At 33.9% G+C, this 23520-nt stretch overlaps 1 pseudogene; it reads right to left on the bottom strand.

The window, feature by feature from the left end:
* Positions 1-282: 282 nt before the first annotated feature.
* Positions 283-23520, bottom strand: part of LOC127847984 (Golgi-specific brefeldin A-resistance guanine nucleotide exchange factor 1-like) — a 52833-nt pseudogene continuing 29595 nt past the window's right edge.

Here is a 23520-nt window from a genome sequence, read left to right as displayed (position 1 = left end):
TGACCTAGTGAACGACATAAATGAGTATCTATTTATATCTGTAGACATATGACCATATCTATACAGAGTTAAAACATGTTTTGTATTTATATCTGTAGACACTTGAGTCTATCAATACTGAGAACGAACAACATAAATTTGTAATATATATTTATATCTATATACACATAAGTATATCTACTCAGAAAAATGAACGACAATAGAAAGTTAAGGCTCTCTAATTTTATCAGACAATTATCCCTATGACTTCCCTAAAGTTACCACGACAGCCGCGGGAGAATCTTAGCAGCCAAGGAGGTCAAACGTCCGCGTCTGGACAGTCCGAAGTACACGCTTGGCGAAGACTGACCGGAGACCGAATGTGGGCCTGGTGACATGGCGCTGCTGGACATGTTGTGCGTCGTGTGGAGCGGCTGGCGCAGAGTGTTCAGGTTGCCGGTTGACGGAGGGCTGGAACGAAAAACAGTTGTTTCGTATTGCTGTTTTTACTTGGATGGCATTGTTATAAGGTGAAAGTAAATCACTACTGCGGCCATTCCACAAGGTTTTTGATGTAATTTTGGCTAAAACCAAAGCAGAAAAATGTAAACATCGAATCTTTAAAGACATTTTGAATCTTTGTAAATATCTTAAGTTGAACTCATATCCCAACTAAACTTATACTCATCAACAAATGTTTTGTTTATCAATTGAGGCAATCATTCTCCTTTCAAATAACATGGTTAACAAATATTTGCCCCAAATCATTAACAAATTACCAATTATATGACAAATATATGTACAACTGGGGCTAAAGCGCATTTTTTTCCTGAAGCATCATCTTTATTTCATTGAAATAGAGCAGGATATAAAATTCTTACACAATTTTGAAATTTGTAAGTGAAGAGACTGTTTACATTTTTCAGCTTTGCATGTTAGCCGAAGTAACGTTTAACGCAACACGATGTGGCCACACTGGGCTTATATGAAGTGAGGTACTCAATGGCAATTGAAGAACCATGTCAAGTACAATGTGTCATGAATCTAATCATATGGATTATAGGGGAAACCCAAACGCGAAATCAACAGACAAGGAAGGTCAATTGAGGAAGTGACGTAAAAAATCACAACAGAAATGTCCCCACTAACTGGAGAGTGAGAGAAAGAGTTCCATCATAGTTAGGACTACATCAACTTTTTAAAACTAGAACAAGAGACAAAATTGTCACAAAACCAGGTTTTCAATATAAAAAAAGTCTGATAAAGGGAGACAACTGCAACTCAAAATGTGCATTGCTACTGATTGTTCATCACAATTACCCCCCTTGTTTCAAAATCGATCTGATTTTCGACCCCGTGACCTAGTTTCTGACCCGGCATAGCCCATATTCGAACATGGCCTAGGTATTGTCTAGATCCAACTTCTGACCAAGTTTCGTAAAGATCGGATGAAAACTATTTGAATTAGAGAGCGGACAACATGCTCAATGTTTAAAACGCACTAAGTGACCCAGTAAACCTAGTTTTTTACCCGGCATGACCCATATTTAAACTTAACCTAGATATTATCTAGATACAACTTCTGACCAAGTTTCGTAAAGATCGGATGAAAACTATTTGAATTAGAAAGCGGCCAAACTTGTTCCGCCCGCCAGCCCGCTCGCCCGCAATTCGCCAATCTAATAACCAGTTTTTTCCTTCGGAAAACCTTGTTAAAAACCCAAATCACCTTGCTAAATGCATGCATAAGTTGTAAATAGTGACCACTTAAGATACCTGGTATTTGCATAAACTCTTTTGGGGTTGTTGCGGTGGCCAAGTGATCCAAAGCTATCTAACTTCACATTATTATTTCGTGATGTCCCCGTGCAGTGCGTGTTTGTATCCCAGTTATGACCAAAATATTTTACTTACATGAAACAATAACTTAAACAATTTTACATTAAAGGTCACAATGACCTTGCCACACCGAAGAATGACCTTAAAATGACCAGTGGTCATCTGCTGGTGCTGGCCAACCTTCATGTCAAGTTTGAAGACTCTAGGTCCAAGCATCCAAGTCATAGCATCAAATAAGAACTTTTACATTTTCGAGCACGCCCGCCTACCCGCCCGCCACCACAGTCCACCAATCTAATAGCCGGATTTTTTTAAAAACAAAAATCGGCATAAAATTAAAGACTTAATTTGATAACTGCATACAACTGCTTGCATTTAAAAGGCGATTCCTGATGTTTTCAAAATCAAAACATGCTGTTTTAGTGTATGCACAGAGTTGTTTTGTTTCTGGGAGGTCTTTAACCAACAGACATAATCAGAAATTCATCATGAGGTCAATGCAGTTATTTTATGTTTAGAAATAAAAATATGCACAATACATGTTCAAATATTGTTATAATTGAATTTTGGGAGGAGGGCATTTATGCTCTCTAAATTGGGGAAAAAAGTTAATTCAACCGTAAACGTATTTAATTTGATACAGTCGTCGACTCGTGCACTAATGAATCACCCCCTGTACGTCGATAATCCAAACTGAGTTGGATAATCTAAACTGAAGAACAAAATGTTGGCCGAAACTGAAACTGAAAGGTAGTTGATTATTTTATCATTTTTGATAATTAAGTAACTATAAGGACGTAATTGTTCTACACATGTGATAATGAATGTCTGACGCACACATGCGGTTTGAGTTTTGCCACGATTTAATAGTTTTCTAGTAAAAAACGATAAATTTGTCTTCGGAAAATGCTAATTTTCATTAAATGCGACCTATGTGTTAAATTATTTACACGTTAATTGACAAAAGAGCGAATGAAACTGTAACAGAGATATGCCAAATTATATCATGAATGTCCTTTAAAATTTTACTTTTAACACCTAATGTGTTTCTGTGTTAAAATCATGTGTTTGCAGGACGGGTAATAAGTTTATGGATAAATCCAAACTGATTTGAACATTTCTGACGATAATAACAAAACTCAAAATAGTCTGGAATTATCCATACACTAGTTAGGTCATTATCCAATTTGTATATTCTTGTCCCAAACAAATACGAATATATTGCGTTTTCGAGCAAGTACGCCAATCAAATTTTGTACACACATATATGAAAGGTTTATACATAAGTCCAAGCATTAAAACATTAAAAACATTCGATTATAATTGTTTTTGGCCTAAAACTTTCGACAATTTCATTTACTTTTTCCAAATTTTCAAACATATTCATGTTTAAAGCATGAAGATTCTCACATTTGGGTACAAATAGACGGAACTCATTTTTACCTTACTACAGATTTGTTCATCTGTCTGTGTTATATTATACCGTCATCCTCTAGCAGGAATGAAATAGTTGATTCAAATGTTTTTGTACTATTAGACAATATTATATATATGCAGAATACTTATGGCGAAGATAATTGCTCATTTATGCTCCTTGGAGACTTAAACTCAAGAGTAGGTAATCTACCTGATTTTGTAGCAGACGATACGCACACCTTAATACATAATAACGTGTTACCTGAAGATTATAATGTTGACAAGATTTTACCAAGAAAAACTCAAGATATTCGTACTCATGCAAATGGCTATTTATTACTTGATTTTCTCAAGCAAACAGGTCTACGTATTGCAAATGGTAGAGTCTGTAATAGTACTGGTGCGTATACATATGTGGGCAGCGCAGGTTCGAGTGTAGTTGACTATTGTATAGTCAGTGAAGAAATGTTACCACTTTTTGTAAACTTTTATATACATGGGCCTAACATTGTTTCTGACCATTGTATCATAGAGTTTGCCATTCAGGGGCAGATAAATTTTGACGATAGTGATTCAAATGTTACAACTAAAAACACAAATTGTCATACACATTTTTATTATAGATGGAATGCAGATAAAAAAGATGTTTTTCAGGAATCAATATCCAGTGCTAGTTTCAAATGTAAACTTTAGGAATTGAATAGTAATCTTGATTGTATTAGCTCAAGTGAAGATGTTGATAATTGTATTGATAGTTTTGTATCTTGTATAGATTATGCATGTAAACCACTATTTGGTAAAACTTCTAAATCGCAAAGTAATTATGAAAATCTTAAGGAAAGTTGTGCTTCTACAACAACCTCATATGTATGTAATGATGTTTGTGAGGCCAACAGAGTCGATTTTTATAGAAAACCCAAGCGATGTTAATAGAATTGAAATGGTCAAGGCCAGAAGCGTATTTAAAAAGAGTGTTAGATCATTTAACTATGAACGAGATAAAATTAAAACACAAAAGTTATTGTCTGCACGTTTCAGTAATGCCAAAGAACATTGGAGAATGTTAAAGGAATGTAATGCACCTACGGGTCCGAAGGGTATATCTTAAGAAACCTTTTCTGAATATTTTAGAGCTATAAACAACCCTGATAGCATATTTTTTCAAGCAGACGAAGATGTAATTGATTGTACAAATAGAATTGCCGAAAATGAATTAAAAATTATGTTTAATGAGTTGGATATGCCATTTACAAATGCAGATGTATTGAAAGGTATTTCAGAACTAAAGTTGGGGCGAAGTGCAGGGCCCGATTGTATTTTAAATGAATTTTTAGTGTATGGTAAAAATGTATTAGTTGATAGTATTGTGAAACTGTTCAATAAGATTTTAGAATGTAATTATTTCCCTTCATGTTGGACTGAAGGCTACATTGTACCTATCCATAAGAAAGGCAGTGTTTCAAATGTTACAAATTTTAGAGGAATTACATTACTAAGTGTTGTTGGAAAATTGTTAACAAAACTTATAGCACTAGACTTACACATTGGGCAGAGGAAAACTATATATATATGTAGAAGCGCAAGCTGGGTTTAGGGCTAAAATGGGAACTAGGAACAATATATTTGTATTACATGGTTTAATCACCCGTATAATCAATCAAAACAAACAGTTATTTTGTGTATTTGTTGATTTTTCTAAAGCGTTCGATTATTTGGTAAGACCAAACATTTGGTACAAATTATGCAAACTGGGTATTAGGGGTAAGCTTTTTAATATTATCAAATTTATGTATAAGCGAGTACGCTCATATGTTAAACTAAATTGTGAAACTGGAGAGATGTTTGAAAGCCTTTTAGGAGTACGTCAAGGCGAGTGTCTAAGTCCTTTTATCTTTGCTATGTATTTAAATGATCTAGAAGATGAATTTTACTTTAAAAAAGCCGAAGGTGTTGATATTGGTACTCTTAAGATGTTTCTGTTAATGTATGCAGATGACATTGTGATTTTCGCAAATTCAGCGAACTCCAAACAAATCTAGATATTTTATCGACATATTGTAACAGATGGAAATTAATTGTTAATAGAGATAAAACCAAAGTTCTTATATTTAGAAAAGGTGGTAGACTTCTAAATAATCTAAACTTTTATTATGATGGAATCCATTTAGAAATAGTTAATAAGTATTCTTATCTAGGTATAATATTGACATCGGGAGGTTCATTCGCTGAATCACATAAGACATTGTCCGGCCAGGCTCTTAAAGCGATATTTAAACTCAGAAGATATTTGTATAGTTACGTAAATATTACTGTTGAACATATGTTAGATCTCTTTGAAAAGATAGTTAAACCAATACTGTTTTATAGTGCTGAGGTCTGGGGGTTTGCTCGAGCAACTCCGATTGAAAGTGTGCATACAAAGTTTTGCAAGTCTGTATTAGGTGTTAAATGTTGCACTCAAAACGATTTTATTTATGGTGGTCTTGGCCGAATGGATTTACATTCCCAGAGGCTTGTTTGTATTGTTAAATATTGGTTGAAGATCACTGGATGTAGTGATAGAAAATATGTGTCTTGTATTTACAATACTATGTTAAATGATATTGATTATTACCCACGTAAGCAAAACTGGGCTTCACTTGTTAAAGATACGCTGTGTAGATAAGGTTTTTATCATGTATGGCTGCAACAGAGTGTTGGAAATAATAGCCAGTTTATTAGTGTATTTAAACAACGTGTTAAGGACATTTTTGTACAGGACTGGCATAGTAGATTGGAAAATTCATCTAGAGCGATATTCTATAACACTTTCTGTAATTTCGAATTTCAACCATATCTTAAACATGTAAATGTAAAATGCTATAGAAATGCTCTTACAAAGTTACGAATGTCATCACATAGATTAAATATTGAAACAGGTAGATGGAATAGAACGCCAAGGGAACTAAGACTATGTAACAAATGTAATAAATTAGAGGACGAATTTCATTTTCTGTTTGAGTGTAAGTTATATGATAGCTTACGAGGAAAATATCTTAAGCAGTATTACTGTCATAGACCAAATATGTTTAAAACAGTCGAGCTGATTACAAATGATAATCATGAAATATTACGAAACCTAGCTGTATATGTAAGCAAAGCTTTCGAAGTGAGAAAATCACATTATACAATGCATTAATATTTATATCGTTAATTGAAATTAAGTTTGTGTACGCTTCAAACTATGTATATAAACGGTAACTGTATCGTTTTCATGCGTGCATCATTATGATTATTAAGTTACGCAGATATCATAGTTATTACAACATTGTAGTGATATATTGTACTTATGTTTTCAATCACTCTATGATATGTAATATTCGATCTTCATGTGAGTATGATGCAATTCTTAAGAATGAAATTCTTTATAAATATAAAGGAATGTACATATACACACCATATATGAACATACTCTACATGTATTAGCAAATTTTGTAAATACTCCGATATGATTATTACATCATGACATGTATTTAAGCACTAATGTCACCAAATTGTAAATTTATGTAGATATAACATCATGTTTGTTGAACAAGGATCATAAAGGTCTATTTCAATTGTGTATATGTATATGTATATGTTGAAATAAAAATAAAAGTTCTTCTCTCATGTTATTTTGACGTAATATTTTTTTAATTGTTATGAGTTTATAAGCGCATTGTATCCGACAAATAACATTTTATCAAAAATAAACGTTTATTATGTCACAACTTACCTTAAATACACGTGTTCTTAGAAATAAATGACTGGAGTCTTTATTTATGTCGCCTTTTTTCTTCAGTTTGAATTATCCTTCTCAGTTTGGATTATCGACGTACAGGGGGTGTGAATTCGAACTCAAATGTCCATATAAATAATAGAAAACAGTCAATAGTAAACCAAAAACGGGTGGGTTGACATTAACACACGCAAAATATCTCTACTCGGAGATTGTTCTTGTTTAAAATATTGAATAATTTAACTTACTTAAAATGTCGCAATTTTCGAGCAGTTGAAAATAATCTTAAAATACACTGACAACGAGGAATTAATGAATGAATGCATGAATTAATAAACGGACGACTGAATTTAGTAAAATCATTTTAAGGTATATTGTATAAGCATTTCCAAAATATAGTTGATGGATTTCCAGATGTAATGAATTATAAAAAAAACACGACTACGTATTTATGATACACATAAACGTTGATTTGGAGACATTAGCAAATCAAGCACAGGACTTGTAAGTTGTCTCCATACGCCGATCTTTATCGTTAAATGCATTGCGCAATTCTTATCAGGTTAACGTAATTCACATCCGGTAAGCGGTATTGTTCTTGAAGAAAATGTTGATAAGATCAACGCGAATTGTAGTTTATAGCAACATTTATGGCCCCACCCGTCCGGCAGATAATCATATGCATTGTGGGATTGTGTGGAACACGTGTTAATCTCTGTCTCAGGAGAAAGCTACGTGTATATTTGTACCTATTTATCGACGTATTGTAAATGTGTAAATGATTTTACTTTACATATAATTCTATATAAAATGAAGGATAATCATATAACATGATTGAAATTTAAGGTAAATCAATTTGAATAAATCACTTTCTTATTTCTTAGCTAAAATCGGAAGTCCATTTGTTTCACTGTCAAAGCTTTCAATATCATTCATGCCGAAACAACGCGTACAAAATAATCAAGACAAGCAAGTCAAAGTTAACTGCTAAATATCATAATTATTACAGACACATATGCTTATCAAGAAAACAAACATATATGCGCGCAACTTTATTTTACATATATGACTATATTTTGCCAGCGTGAACTTAGGTTTCCAGAACCATGGGAAGGCTTTTTTATTCGCTGTTCATTTCAGACTTATCATGCAACAACTATAATAATCGCATACATGCTAAGGAAAATGAAAGCATTTGGTTATAATTTTGAGAAAAACCATGGATGTCGAGCTGTTATAACATGAACATTTTCATAACGATTTACAGTACAGTATCCTCGGAGACTTTTTTAACGCAACATGTTTTACAATTGAATATTTTAATGATGAGTAAAGATTTAGATTTAAAAACTCACGATACAATAATTCATCCGTGACGATAGGACGCTCTAGCACGTGGGTTAGGTATTGTTTCATCTTTTTGCACGTGGAAATGGTGAAACACGGTATGACCGAACGGCCTGCCTGTTATTGATTTTATGTTTGCCTGGTGAAAGAACCTTGAATGATGACGTTAACATAAAATTAGCATTACGTGAATAACTTTGACACAGCCGGGCATGGTGTGCGGTAAAAATGCCAGAGGTAAAAATGCCATAGGTAAAAATACCAGAGGTAAAAATGCCAGAGGTAAAAACGCCAGATGTCAAGTGGTAAAAATGCCATAGGTAAAAATGCCATAGGTAAAAATGCCAGATGTTAAAAAAGTAAAATAGAGTTTTGAGCAATATTTTTTAAGGATATTGAGTATTGTACGGAAACATTTCTTATTGAACATGTTTTTTTTTTCTACTTGTCTCACTAATAAATTTAGACTATAATTTTGTTATTGTGCTTTATTCGTTCTGTTTATTGGTTGGGATTTTTTGTTTCTTTGATGAATCGGTCATTAAATAACACTTGTTAAATTCCTTTTAAAAGCTATTTTTATTGATGTAATGGAATCTTTTGATTTTTGAGGACAATAAATTATTAAAGCAATGTGACAAACAAGCAGGGTTTTGATGGTGATTATGTTTACATTAATTATTAAATGAGGCATGTATTGATACGTATAGCTAATTAAAGCATTTTAACTTTGAGCCGATAATATAAATATTTAGTACAGAGTAAATCTCCCCCCCCCCCCACACACAACTGAAATTTTGTACAAAATATTTATCTGCACTTTTTTCTTAATCAATTGCGGATTTTAAACATTCACTTAACCCCTACAATACTCAATATGCTTAAGAATATTGCTCTAAACTCTATTTTACTATATAACATCTGGCATTTTTACCTATGGCATATTTACCTATGGCATTTTTACCACTTTACATCTGGCAATTTTAACTCTGTCGTTTTAACCTATGGCATTTTTACCTCTGGCATTTTTACCTTCCTTCGCCGGGCATTTATTCCTACGTTCATTTGACAATGTGGACAATGTTTCATACTTTATTCAGACCCCAGGATGCTGATTCCAACGTTATTTTGCCAACCCGGACAATGGTCCGTCAGTACGTTATTTTGCCAAACCGTACATTGTTTCCTACACTTGATTGACAAAGCGGGCGATTGTTCCCATGTTATATGTTTAAGTTTATTGTCTTGTTAAAGAAGAACATGCCTGTCTTATTTAAGATATATACTAGCGAGCGTTTTCACTGGTTATATTTTCAATTTATTTACCTCGGCAAAACAACGTCGTCAAATACATGTACATATATGATATGTACAGCCTGTTTGTTTTCAACCAAATTTTATCTTCGCTGTTATGTATAATGACAATGTATATAAGGTAAGTGTGTTTTACATAGACGCGATATGGTTGCATGAAGTGTCTGTATTTAGACATTGTCAAACTACGTTATGCACCCCGATTTGAAATCCCAAAAGCGATTATTCTGTTTACTGGTGTGTAACCATTTCAAGACTGCAACTACGCATGCGCGGCAACCCCGAATAGTAAGGAAAAAGTACATGTTTTTTCCGTTATAACCCACGAATGATTTCTATTGGCCGAAACATAATCCACGTCCATTACCGAGCTATTTCATTGGATAATCGGCTTTCCGCGAAATGTTAACAAACAAACAACCATGTTTGCTATTATTTATTGGGAAGATTCTTAACTTTCCGTGGTTGAATTGTCAGCCATTATTTCGCCGCGGAAGCAGCTGCACTAATACGCAGTTGGTGACGATGTTTCAAGGGAAGAAAGACGCATCTACCAGATTGGCAGTGAGTTTTTTTATCATTCTCAAAAAATATTTTAAGATTCAAATTGATTACAGGGTTGTATGGCCTGCAACACGGTATTCTCGCGGTACTAAAGGAAAACTCATTTGCGTGTATTTATATATCAGATAAATGATTGAATATACATAAATATTTGACTACTTCATTTCAGAATTACTTTTTATGACCAAAATCCAACTGTATTTATAAAAAAAAAACACTGTTCTTTAGTATTGTGTATCTTTACGTCGGGTATTTCCGCGGTAAAAAGGTAAGATAGCACTCCTGAGTTGGCTGAATTTTGCCCAGACAAACTAAAAGTATACTCGGTAACATTCCTAATATTTTTTTTAGATGACAAAAAGTCCCTGAACAAATTTTGGACAATGAATCTTTCACGTCAAATGTTCAAGTAAGTCAATATATTTTCCCACCCACTTGTGAATGGGACGTTCTGCTTTGAATGGCGGAATTGAGCATTTTGTTTAAAGACATTCTTTTTAAAGAATGAACAACAATTATGTCTTTCTTATGACAGAAAATTCTACCAATGCTAAATTGCACACTTTTAATTGAAATTGAACAAGTGTTTCAATATATCCTCGAGTGCCCAATTTCGACGCATACAAGCAGTTTGTTGAACTTTTGTTACTCAATATAGGGATTTATGTAATTAATTTTGATATTTCATAACACATTTACCTTTTATTTACACAGTTTAAATTCAATTGTTATCAACAGAAAATCGTTTAAAAACGAAATGACCCAAGTCTATGTAACGGCGGCCATATCTGTTGACAGTGCCCTAAAACGACGCATCTGATTGGTTACCTGATTTCAATGTAAATATTACTCCTGTGAAGACTGAATGCATAAAATATTAACTCATGATTGTTGTATTCAATTTGTATCACTGTAAAAGCAATATGGAACTGAAATTAATTAAATCAAATAAGGTTTTTAATTTTGGGATGCCATACTTTCTGGCAGTGGCCTTAATAGGGGGCCCTCTCAGCAACCCCTTGTAATAAGCTGATTTTATGGAAGAAGGTGAATATAACCTGTAGTTCTTTTGTGGAACCTACAATTATAATTGAGTAAATGAAAATAAGTACTAAATAAAATATGCAATTACCAACATAAACACTTGCTACATGTAGTTAAAATTGTATTACAGCATAACCAAAAAACATATCCGGACTTCAAATCAAAGTTTACGCGTACACCTTTTTCATAGTGAAAATTAATCTATTTATACGATGTTTTGTCAAATGGCAGTCACGTGACTTATGAATGAAATAATGAACTTTTGCAGACGAAACCGATGCATTATCCCACGGTCTTATTTACAAAGACAATAGGGTGTAAAGTGTTAAAAAAATTCGCATTAAGTAAAATACATAGCAAACCATCAATTGCAAACCAATCAACCATATCTTACCTTTTAACCCGCTATTTTTCACATTACAAACAACAACTATTGTAAATTGTGTGTGCTATTGTATGACGTCAACGGATGTCGCTTATGTATCAAACAGAGGCAAAACAAAAATGCGTCGAATTAGGGCAGCGTCAATTCGGGTCACTCAACGACAACACTGGCAGGCATTCAGTCAACACATTTATTGGTGACAGTTTCTAAAAATTCTTGTTAACATTTCAATTTTAGCAATACGATTGTCTTGGTGAAAATTAGAGCATGTACATAAAATTCATGCATATTTTCTTTTAGATTTTCCAGAAAAAGTTACATATTTCACTGTGAATTAGACAAAGATGACTTCTAATCAAATTGAAAAAAAATGCTGTTAAATTTTCAGGAGTGCCTTACCATCCTGCAGCAGAGTGTGATCTTTCAAGTATGACGGTTGATGCATGACAGACTAAGAAAAGGCGCAAATTATCAGAGGGTTTGTTTTTACTTATCCAACATTTTATTCCTGTATTATAAGGAAAACATTTATGTTTAACAGAAATTCAATCTTTTAATTGAAGGTTGGAGACTACATGAGCCTTTGACCGATGGCGGGAAACCCTCATCCACTGGTACGAAGCCGGTAAATAGATGGCCCTAAAACAGTTACTGCTGATTCGCGTCGAGTTTTTTTCTTGCAAAACGCATGACCTCTCTTTTTATTGTTTAAATCTTTGCGTCTTGGACATCTCTTTAAGAAAAGGTATGGTTATGGGGGTCTCTATGCGCAAAAGTTTGACTTTTTTTAAAGTTATTGCTTTTACATTTAATTTGTGAAGGAAATCTTTTGGTATATTGTGACCACAAAGGCCAGTAATTTTCACTATATTAATTAGTGAAAACATAGGTACAAAATTGCTTACATGTGTGAAAAATCAACTATTCATACCCCAATATGCAAATGATAATATAGGGCGAACGGACCCAGGGCGAATGTGTAACTGGGGCGAACGGACCCGATACCGTATTACCACCATAAGTATCCACATTATTGGTCAATTACCACTTGAGCAAACAACACAACCACAGATTAAGAGAATTTATCACTCGCTTTACTAGGAAAATTTCTTTTTGTCCACATCTGGCTGAAGGGCTTATGGTAATTACAAAGACCCAAATTCATATATTTTATGTAAATTTATATTATGTGCAAATTCATATTTTTATGTAAATTTATATTATGTGCAAGGCATTCATTCACAAACGGTGACATAAAATCAGAATTACTTTCAGACAGATAAGCCAATGAACTGTGCTGCCATCCACGAATGCTATTTATGTTGTGAGACTGTACGGAGATTTGAGGCAACTGTTTCGGACGTCATTCCTCTTGATGTAATATATTAAATGTATGTCTTGCTCCACACATTATTTTTTAGTAAACATTGCTTCAAAGATGTTGCATCCATAGATTTAGGATAGAAAACGTAAGAAATTTTGATTATTGACTTCAAACTTGTATGCTTCATTTGTTTAAATGTCTACGGCTCTAAAGACATTGGGAATTTTACTCTCACCGTCATTTCTGTATGTAAACGACATCAAAAGGGTGTACTGTTGCCATTAGTTATTTAAAACATTTACAGTTAAAACCAAGCAAATTATTTGTCATTTAACAAAATTTCAAAAATGTTATCACAAATTGTAGGCATGTATCTCCACAGCTCTTAGCCAATGGTGTATTATGTATGGTTGGTTTAGGATTAGCAAAACCTACTCACCTGGCATGCAAAGTTAAATGTCTTGTTTAGCTTTTTTTAAAGGAAATATCTGTGAGTTTTAATGTCACAAAAGTATTGATCTATGTAATGTGATTACAGGAATAGAAGCTTGACAGGCGTTCTAGCAGAAACCAGCCACCACCACCAGTACTGCACAGTACTGTCTTTCATCCCCCAACACCACTAGTTGCACTGAACTTGTCAAATATTGTGAGTTTCTTGCAAAAAAGTAGTTTAAAACAATCAAAACATATTTCATAAACCAATTATAATTCAAACTTACTTTTAATTATATGCCCATTAAAGAAAAACAAGACCCCAGCAATTGGTTGTTGGCATGTAGGAAAATGATGTCCACTGTCAAACTCAACTAGTTTCATCAAACTTGATCAATGTCGTGCGTATTTTGTTAAATTTCGGTGTTCTTCTATTGGAGGAAAATACTGATTTTAATTATTTATCATAAATGCTAATGTAATTTGACTTCACGGTTTAACCGTAGAACATAACTTATGGTGTTTTAATCACAGATTTTATGATGGATTTCAGGACACAATCAAGGCAGCCATAACAAACGAAAAATGGGAGGCCAAAGCTCTAATGAGGGCCATGAGAGCAGAATTTACCCCAAAGCAGCTAGTGGAATGCTCATTGAAGGGAGCTGCTACTAATAATGACAATATTTATTTTACCAACATATCTTTGATGTTTAATTGTTCGTGTATGTTGACAATTGTTATATTCTTGTACATTAAAGTATAAAATTCAATTATCGTGTAATTATTTTAAAGATTAATAATTCATATATATTCATATAATATTAATTTTTTATAAGTGTGTTTTTGCCTGCCTTTCCTGTGTGTTAAATGTGCGCTTTTTGTGGATTAAAACTGCGCTTTAAAACGAGTTAAATGTGCAATTTTTTATAAGTACTTTCTTATAAAAGGGCACATTTAACGCACTTAAAAGCGCAGTTATAACCCACATAAAAACGCACATTTTACACACACGTGCGCTTTTATGTGTGTTATAACTGCGCTTTATGCGAGTTAAATGTGCGTTTTTTGTAGGTACTTTCTTTTAAAAAAGCGCACATTTAATGCACTCAAAAGCGCAGTTTTAACCCACATAAAAGTGCACATTTAACACACATATGAGCTTAATGCGAGTTAAATGTGCGTTTTTTATATAGGAACTGACTTATTAAAAGCGCACATTTAACTCACTTAAAAGCGCAGTTTTAATCCACATAAAAGCGCACATTTAACACACATGTGTGCTTTATGCGAGTTAAATGTGCGCTTTTTTTATAGGTACTGACTTAAAAAAAGCGCACATTTTACACACATGTGTGTTTGTATGTGTGTTATAACTGCGCTTTTAAGTGATTTAAATGTGCGCTTTTTATAGGTAGAGACTTATAACAAAGCGCACATTTTACTAACATAAAAGCGCACATTTTACACACATAAATGGCAGTCAAAACGCACTTATAAAAAACACACATTTAACTCGCTTAAAAGCGCACATTAACCCACAAAAAGCTTACATTTCCTTTGGTAAAAAAACTCACTCGGTAAGAAAAAGCGCACATAAAACGCAGTGCCAATACCACCACGTTTAACGCACGCAAACCGTACGTTAAACATACAATTTGCACACTTTTTCGAGAAGGGATAACGGCCAATAATGATAATTTCATGCAAGAGTGATTCAATATAAAGTATAACCATTATTGTACTAATTGCAAAGAAAGAAAGTTAATTAAAACTTACAATCAATGCTATTCCAGATCTAAAAACACTCACTCTTCCGAATCCTCTTGTAGCCATATGCATTGTTTAAGGTCGGTTATAAATAACTTGTTTCTCTACACATTGAATTGGATTTTAGACGAAACTAACATGTTATAATTAACAGTGAATAAAAAGTCTTATTAATTTACAACTTATTTTTTTACATGGTATGCATAGTTTTGTATTTCATGAAGAATTAAAGGGTTTATTCATTTCTTACTGATTTTAGAAAAAGATTATCGCCTGCACGCAAGGTAAATTACTAAATATTTTCGTTCAATGTAATTCTATAAAAGAGAGTAGCCTTAGTTATGTCATTATTCTCACACGTTTAAGGGGTAATAAACGCCACTGACGTATAAACTAATGATCATTATGTATTAGCAGAGATTAAACAAGAACAACTGAAATATACTACATGTAATGTGAAATCAATTTGCTGCAGGAAAATAATGTTAGCCATTTAGACGAAATCTGTAGATTATGTCTATTTTTTTGGACTAATTATCAACTTTCTTACGGGTGTTGGAGGTTTTTTCACACTGATTTAATGAAGGATGGCATGGAATGGAGGTTTCGTCACTCTGATATATTATAGTTACATTGATATTAAATATGATTATGTTACTTGCATACATATATTTAAGTGTTGTCTTTTTATTTTGAGTGTAATTGAGTAGAGTAACGAAATAAAACAAAAGCACCGCATAACGGGTGCCAACGCTCGGCTGCGGGTGCATTTTTTAATAAATGAAAATCTTTTTTAGAGGTCACAGTGACCTTGACCGTTGACCTAGTGACCTAAAATATGGATGTGGAGTGTAGAACTCATCAATGTGCATGTACATATGACGTTTCAAAGTTGTAGGTGGAAACAATTTGATTTTAAAGGCAATGTCAAGGTTTTAGCACGGCGGACGGCAGAAGACACGACACGGACACGACGAGCTGGCTTTGACAATACCTCTGGTTTTCTCCGAAAACAGCCGAGCTTATTAATAATAAATTATATGGTTTACATTTCAATACAAAGTGCTTAAGTTTGTGATTAAGAAAATGGAAATTATTTTATGAAATACAAAAACAAAAATGTAATTTATTAAATATAATTAATAAAACAATGTATATATCTATTAGTATCGATACAAAATATGGTTTTATTTGTCAATATATTAATTCAAATTGGAAAGAGTTATGATTGACTAAGTTTTGTTATCCAGCGTGCAGTCTAATAATTGAGACGTTAAAAGCGAATTTAGAGTTACTTTTTTTAAATGGCCCATTTATGGGGCTAACAGATATTTGCCAATATCAAAAGTAACTCAATATCTGCGTTGGACCCAATTTGTTGTGCTATCCAGCATTTTGTTTGGCATTAAGAAAATTTACTTTCTGAATGTAATACAAATAAAAATGTGTTCTACGTAATCCGTTTAATGTTTAATAAAAAAGTGATGGACTTGGTAGTGCAAACACATTAATTAGCGCGTTGCAAACAACCAATCATCGAAACGCGAATTTAATTGTCAATTAATAAACAACACCTCAAATTTATTTTTGAAACAACCTACAAAATATATAACCATAAGTTATATGATTTTTATCCAAAATGGCTGGAAAACCCCCTGCCCAAATAATGCTTTTGTCGATGAAAATTCTTCCCAATTTGGAAGATTTGCGACTCGAAAAATCCCCATTTTGCTAGGTACTTTTTCCCCAAATAGACAGAAAAAGGCCTGTTGTACTAACTGGGGATTAACGATAAATGTATGTACAAAAAAGCGATGTTATGTGAAAACGGCTGACATACACATCTAGATATTTCAATTTACAGCACTCCAATCGAAGTTGTTCGGTCATTCAAATACCTAGGAATGCATCTTTTCACGAATGAAAACTTTCTAAGAACCCCAAGACTCTTTGGACAACAGTCACAACACGCTGTATATTCTCTTCATAAATTGTCGTAAAAATAATAATTAATTAGTATCATAAAATATTGAAATGAAATCATTTCAAATGAATATCTAAACAATGCATACAATTTTAATTTAGGTCTTATTTTCTAAGTCGTCTTTCTTCAACATGTTGTAAACTTGATTAACTATGCAAATAATGCTATTGTTGTTTTAAGAGTATTTTATGCCAATATTTTATGATATTATATTTACGATACTCTTAATGTTATTAAAAAGAAACATTTTAAGAACGCCTGCTTGAAATGCTTCTTGTGGCGAATAGCAGTATATATTGCTAGATTCAGAGCTTCATCGCACCAACTAGCAATTTATTATAATATTATACAGTTTAGTTACGATATTCTGGTCTTATTTGCTGCATATAAAAAATTAGTAAGGGATGGCCAGTGGCAGAAATATTGCTAAAATAATTTATTTCTGACAAAGCGATATCTTGGGCAATCTAAAATAAAGTGATACTCTGACTCTACAGCTTGTCTGTTACATGATTTACATATGTACATATAACCGTCTTGTGGAATATTTTTGTACTGACCTGTTTCAATTGCTATCTCATGCTCTTGATAAAATTTATTTTGTTCTACCCATTAATCAATGTTTGTGAATGAAATGCTTTAAACATTGTAAAATGTGTTATGCAATAAATGTTTGAACTTAAAATATATATTTATATTGTGACGAATCCTCTACCATTTTCAACAGTAAATTTAGTGGGACGAAACTGCAATGTGACGAAACCTTTATCATAAACGGGTCTGCCATCATAAACCCTCTTTTTTACTTATCATGATTCTATGAAATTGATTTACTTCAAACTTTGGAAAACGGATAGAGTAGTTTTTTTATCACTGCAATTAAAACAAATAATATAAATGTGTAAATTTGTCAAACTAAGTTGATTTTAAAAGAAATTCTTACGTTAAGATGCCGCCATTTTCTGTTCATGCTTCGGACAACTTCCGGTGTCGTTCGGAACTTCTTGGTTATTTCGGCTTATTCCTCTAACGACAGTGTCCGAGGTGATCAGAATGCCTCTGATGGTGTACATTGCGCGCGATATTTGGTTGACAAATGGGCAAGAGAGGGTGAGATGATAATTTGGGAACAAATGTCCCCACTACCTCAATCTTTGTAAAACTGGCGGATAAATCGTTAGCTTTCGAAATATGAACCGTTGATGTGGAGGACATGAAATTTGACCCAACTTTCCAATCTGCGTGGGTGAAATGATCACTAAATGTCCGACTTTTACGGTTCTCTCTCTCTCTCTCTCTCTCCTCTCTCTCTCTCTCTCTCGAGAAGGACTCGAGAGCGAGCTCGGAGCTCTCGCCTCCGTAGCGGAGAGAGCTCGCGTATGTCCTTCTCAGCTCTACTCTTCTAGGCTACCTGCCCTCTCTTCTCTACTCTCCTCTCTCTGCTCATCATCTCTCTCTATCTCTCTCTCTCTCTTCTCTTCTCTCTCTCTCTCTCTCATTCTCTCTCTCTCTCTCTCTCTCTCTCTCTCTCTCTCTCTCTCTCTCTCTCTCTCTCTCTCTCTCGTGTGGATGAGGGCTCTAAGTGATGAATAGACGCAACAAAGAAACACAATATTCACACGGTAACTAGACTAACGTATGTCACGGTGATGAAAGCAAAGTTTTTGTAACCACATCTCCGTATAGCAGATTCCTGCGAAAACAAACTTCTTTGTCATGCGGTACTGTAACATTAGAATAAGGATAAATATTTAAGGTGGGAATATGACATGATAAATATCGCTATACAATTGCTCAAACAAGTAAGCATGTATATAGTTCAGGTCTATTGCTTCATTATTTATCAAGAAAAATACATTGCTGACAATTTTAACCACTTGGAAACTTCTTGTCGCGCACAACGACCGTGTTTATTGGTATTACGGTGAAGGTAAAACAGTTTATCTACTTCTACATGAGAACATTTAATTTAAAGGAAAACAATCACCACGATATATTCAATCAATACGTTTACTTATATAAATGATCAAAAGTTTACGATCTTGCAAAAGCACACATGTACTTAGCAGTGGATTATTTCCATATTTACATCCTACTTTTTTGTAAGACACCTAAACGATATATCGAGAATAAACTCAATTTGAAATGTTTCATTTTTTGCCTCTCTGTCATTTTTAGGGTAACACTTGCGTTCATCGTTCCATCTATGAAAGGTAACTCGGATATAAAGTCGTTCTAAAAGTAATTAATTTATGATGGATAAAGGTAAATATCATATTTCACAGTCACAACTGCGGCCTGATAAACATTAAAACGTGCGTAAGATCAGCGGAATGAAGGTTGTTATCTTGTAAGCGACACGATGCTTGCAAACTCAACAATATGTACGAATTGGCTTTGAAATTGGTTCGCATAACGAACGCCCTTTGATTGATAAACTGACTATTCATGCACGTATTCGACAATACGCGGGCGGGCGGGCTAGCGGGCGGGTGGCTGGCGGGGGGCGGGAGGGCGGGAGGGCTTGCCCACAATCTCATTCTACTCCCTCCCCAATCACTAAAGAAAGAAAGAAAGCAAGCAAGCAAGAAGCGGGAGAGAGGAGAGGCTATCTCTATCTCTCTACTCTCTCTATCTGTATCTTCTCTAATCCTCTCTATCCTTCTCTCTCCTCTTCTCTTCTCTCTCTCTCTCTCTCTCTCTCTCTCTCTCTCTCTCTCTCTCTCTCTCTTCTCATCTCTCACTATACACACAAGAAAGAAAGATTAAGTCCACCGTTGATATCTTCCTACCTCATCTCAACAATACTCTGTAAAAGAAGGAATTATTAAGTATGATGGAACAAATGCTTCAACGTAAAACACAAGCTAAATTGTACAAGTAAAGAATTAGTGATTTGGAGAAAAGTATTTTTTTTATGTTTTGGAACTGATTTGTTCACATTTTGCAGATAAAATTAGGTCTTCCATCCATTCTAAGTATTTACAATTTTCAAAAGGCTATTTATTCTTAACGTTAGATTTGGTAAGCAAAACGAAAAACGTATACAATGATATGGTCCGTTTCTTAACCTTACTAAGTTAACGTTCGGATGTTTACCTTTTTTAAATTCCAATTTTAGTGCACTAAATGTATTTCATGCCTCCGTTCGATACTGATACCACATCAGTGCATGTGTATAGACCTGTACTACATTTGGAGAAATGTGTAGTGTATATCTATCTATCTTACTAGGAGACATGCCGTCTTCTTCATATGTGTGCAAGTGATAGAGAGTTAGGATTTTTTTCCTAAACGCTTGTATGTATTGACATAAGTATTTGTGAGTGAGTCTACATACATGACTTACAGACTAACTTGAAGACGCGTTTCGGTCCACTGATTTTTGTCTGAGGCCTTGAACTTGAAACCATTTTGTCTTAAATAACATTGCTCCGGAATTTTCGATTACGATATAGCTGCTGTGCGGCTTTAAAGTGCAGTAGGGCACATTGTGTTTCAAACTCACAGTTCTTGTCACCTTTATTGCGACCTTCAATGTGAAAGTGATACTTTCGATATCGAAGTGAAACTATCTCTTCACTGTCCATCCATTAAAAAAGTGGATTTGGATATAATTGTGGTTGTTAGTATCGGATATACTTCATGTATGCAAAACATGTATTAAAGTAAATTTAGTCGAATCGCTCAATGGATTTCTAAGAAGGGTCATGTTAAATAATCATCTTTAGCAAAATAATTTCTTACATATTATTCATTCGAATCGAAGCAAATTTTTCGTTTTCTTTTTACGATTTCAGCAATCACAGTACATTCTAATAAAAAAGGCAATCATAAGCCAGGTATTACGAATGGTGTTTTGTAAGTACAAAACACCCTCTGATAATCGTTTAAACATGAACAAAGTTAGATAAAATCTATGTTGTATGCACTTTGAGCTGTTATAATCAGAAAAAAATATTCTTAAAACCATGGTTGATAACGAAGTGCTAATTGTATCGACCCATCGTCGGTCGTCATATGCGGCGAACTCATAGTTGTTTAATGTTAAATTAATAAGAATGGCGTTTTTTTGTGAACAGTAAAATCAGATTAAACATTTCTTACGAAAAAACACACTCAATAAAAACATTCATAACGAAACGAGTATGGAACAAGATTCCATGAAACACATTTCAATGAAAGGAGATTTATTCAGACAAACGAATGAGTGCTACACCCTGAGCCAAAATTACGAGACAACCAAACAGGTATTTGGATTAATGCAAGAATGTTTGAACCACTTTGGGTCGGTATTAACACAGATCAAACTGTGATTTGTAACGAAATTACTTATATTTGATAACCAATGCACACTTTTGGTAGAGTATTGATATGCAGGCCGATGTACAATATTATGTTGGCTTCACATACTAATAAAATTATTCAAAGCTATATGAATGAAACAACTGTTCTTTTCTTTGATTCAGAACACGTGAACGTTTAAGTATTACAATATTATTTTTCAGTTGAACGCATACAATAATAACATAAATTACATAGTTGGTCAATTAAACGTATGTCGAACATATTTCCGGGCAGCTATTGTATTCCTGTTGGTAAACAAAATAACTTGACTGAACCAGTGTCAGCCACCAATAACCAGGCCCCATGTCATTATGGAATGTTAATGGTTTCAGTCGTAGCTTTCTCATAGAGGATATGTAAGTGCATTTTATGTCCTTATTAATATATTAATTATCGATAAAACAGTGCGGATAGTCGGTTTCCCTCGCAAACGGACTACTTTGATTCCATATTTAGGGTTACATGTCCATAAGGCATTATCTTCTCAATATATTGTATCCCTTATTATCGACATATTTATCCTGTATTTACAAGTCACCTTACAACAGTTTTCCCTTAGGCAACCACGCACTGTACTTAGCGGTGAATTGTTTTACATTTCGGTCTCCGTTTTTGTTGTGACAAAAGCATGTGACTAATGTAGATCTCTTTGAATATTATGCCTTTTGACAATTCACTGTTACTTTCGAATAACTTTTCAGCCGTGATTAGAATTTTCCTGTCCAAGATTCAGCGTCGCATGTTAAAGAACCAATTCATGGTCAAAGACAAAATGATATGAACACAGACCGTACCGCTTTGATCGGATAATAACTTTGTCAGGCGTTAATGGATTTTGTAAAAACTTTGCATTTTTCCTTTAAGACAAAAATTTAGAAACTATGCGGTCTGTCTGAGCAGTGCGTTAACATTATGCTGAAATTGCTTATGTTCAAGACACACACACATACAATGTATATTGATTGCTATACAAAAACTGTAGTGAAGTATGAGTAATGCCAGTAAATATTAAGATTTAAAGATCGTTGTTGTTTTCTTTACTTCGTCATTCTTGCAGTTTTTATTTGCCTCGTGCCAACAATCTCATGAATTGCCATTCGTAGGAATGAACCCATACGGCCGATAGTTCATGGTCAACCTATGTGGCCGCTGAACAAAATAATTCTTAAAAAATATGTGCTACATGTTTTTTTCTAAATAACAAAGGGGAACACGGCTGTTAATGTCGTACAATATGTATACGTAGGTTTAACCAAACTGAAGAGACAAATAACAAAAGCTTCGTTTGAAAAAATGGTGTGGGGCTACATCAACCCTGCTTATGCCTTCGGGCACTATAAAAGCATTAAAAATGTTTTTCTTTCATTTAACGATGTTTTATGTGCGTAAAATCCGACGAATGTCGTATCCGTTACCAGTGGCTTTAATTACAATAGGTTAATAATAGCGTGATATAATAAGACAAAGAAGTCTACCGGTAGCCTAAATATGACATTCAATGAGTGCGACACATTTTAATCTATAAGAAAACAACAAGTAGGACATGTTATAAGTGGGCAGCAGAAGTTTATAAAAAAACGATTCCAGAATTACATTTAATACATAACATTCGTTGTAGGCGCATGTCAACTGTGTTTATAAAAATATGAGCACCATTTATATGCCTTTCACTACCACAGTGTCGTATTTATGTGCGTACCTTGCTCATATTAATTGATATTTACCGTTTCTAATTGAACGCGTACATTTAATATTCAAATGTAGCAATTGACCGTATTATTACGTGATACTTAGTCTCTTAAGTCTTTGGAGTTGAAAAAGAACGAAACGAATTATAAAATTTAATATAAAATTATATTCTGAAAAGGATCATGTTATTTTTTGTGTTCTTTGCCCTAGTTTCCATACACGCTTCCGGGTGGCCGCTTGATGACATGTGAGAACATTTGCGTCATAATTGAATTCAATATAGATTTTGTTCAACGATCTTTCAAAAACTCACCGGCCTAAGTGGT

Source organism: Dreissena polymorpha, chromosome 10 (assembly GCF_020536995.1).
Source record: "Dreissena polymorpha isolate Duluth1 chromosome 10, UMN_Dpol_1.0, whole genome shotgun sequence".
Classification (NCBI taxonomy): Eukaryota; Metazoa; Mollusca; class Bivalvia; order Myida; family Dreissenidae; genus Dreissena; species Dreissena polymorpha.
Note: the sequence above shows the minus strand (reverse complement) of the source record. Positions and strands in the feature narration are given on the sequence as shown.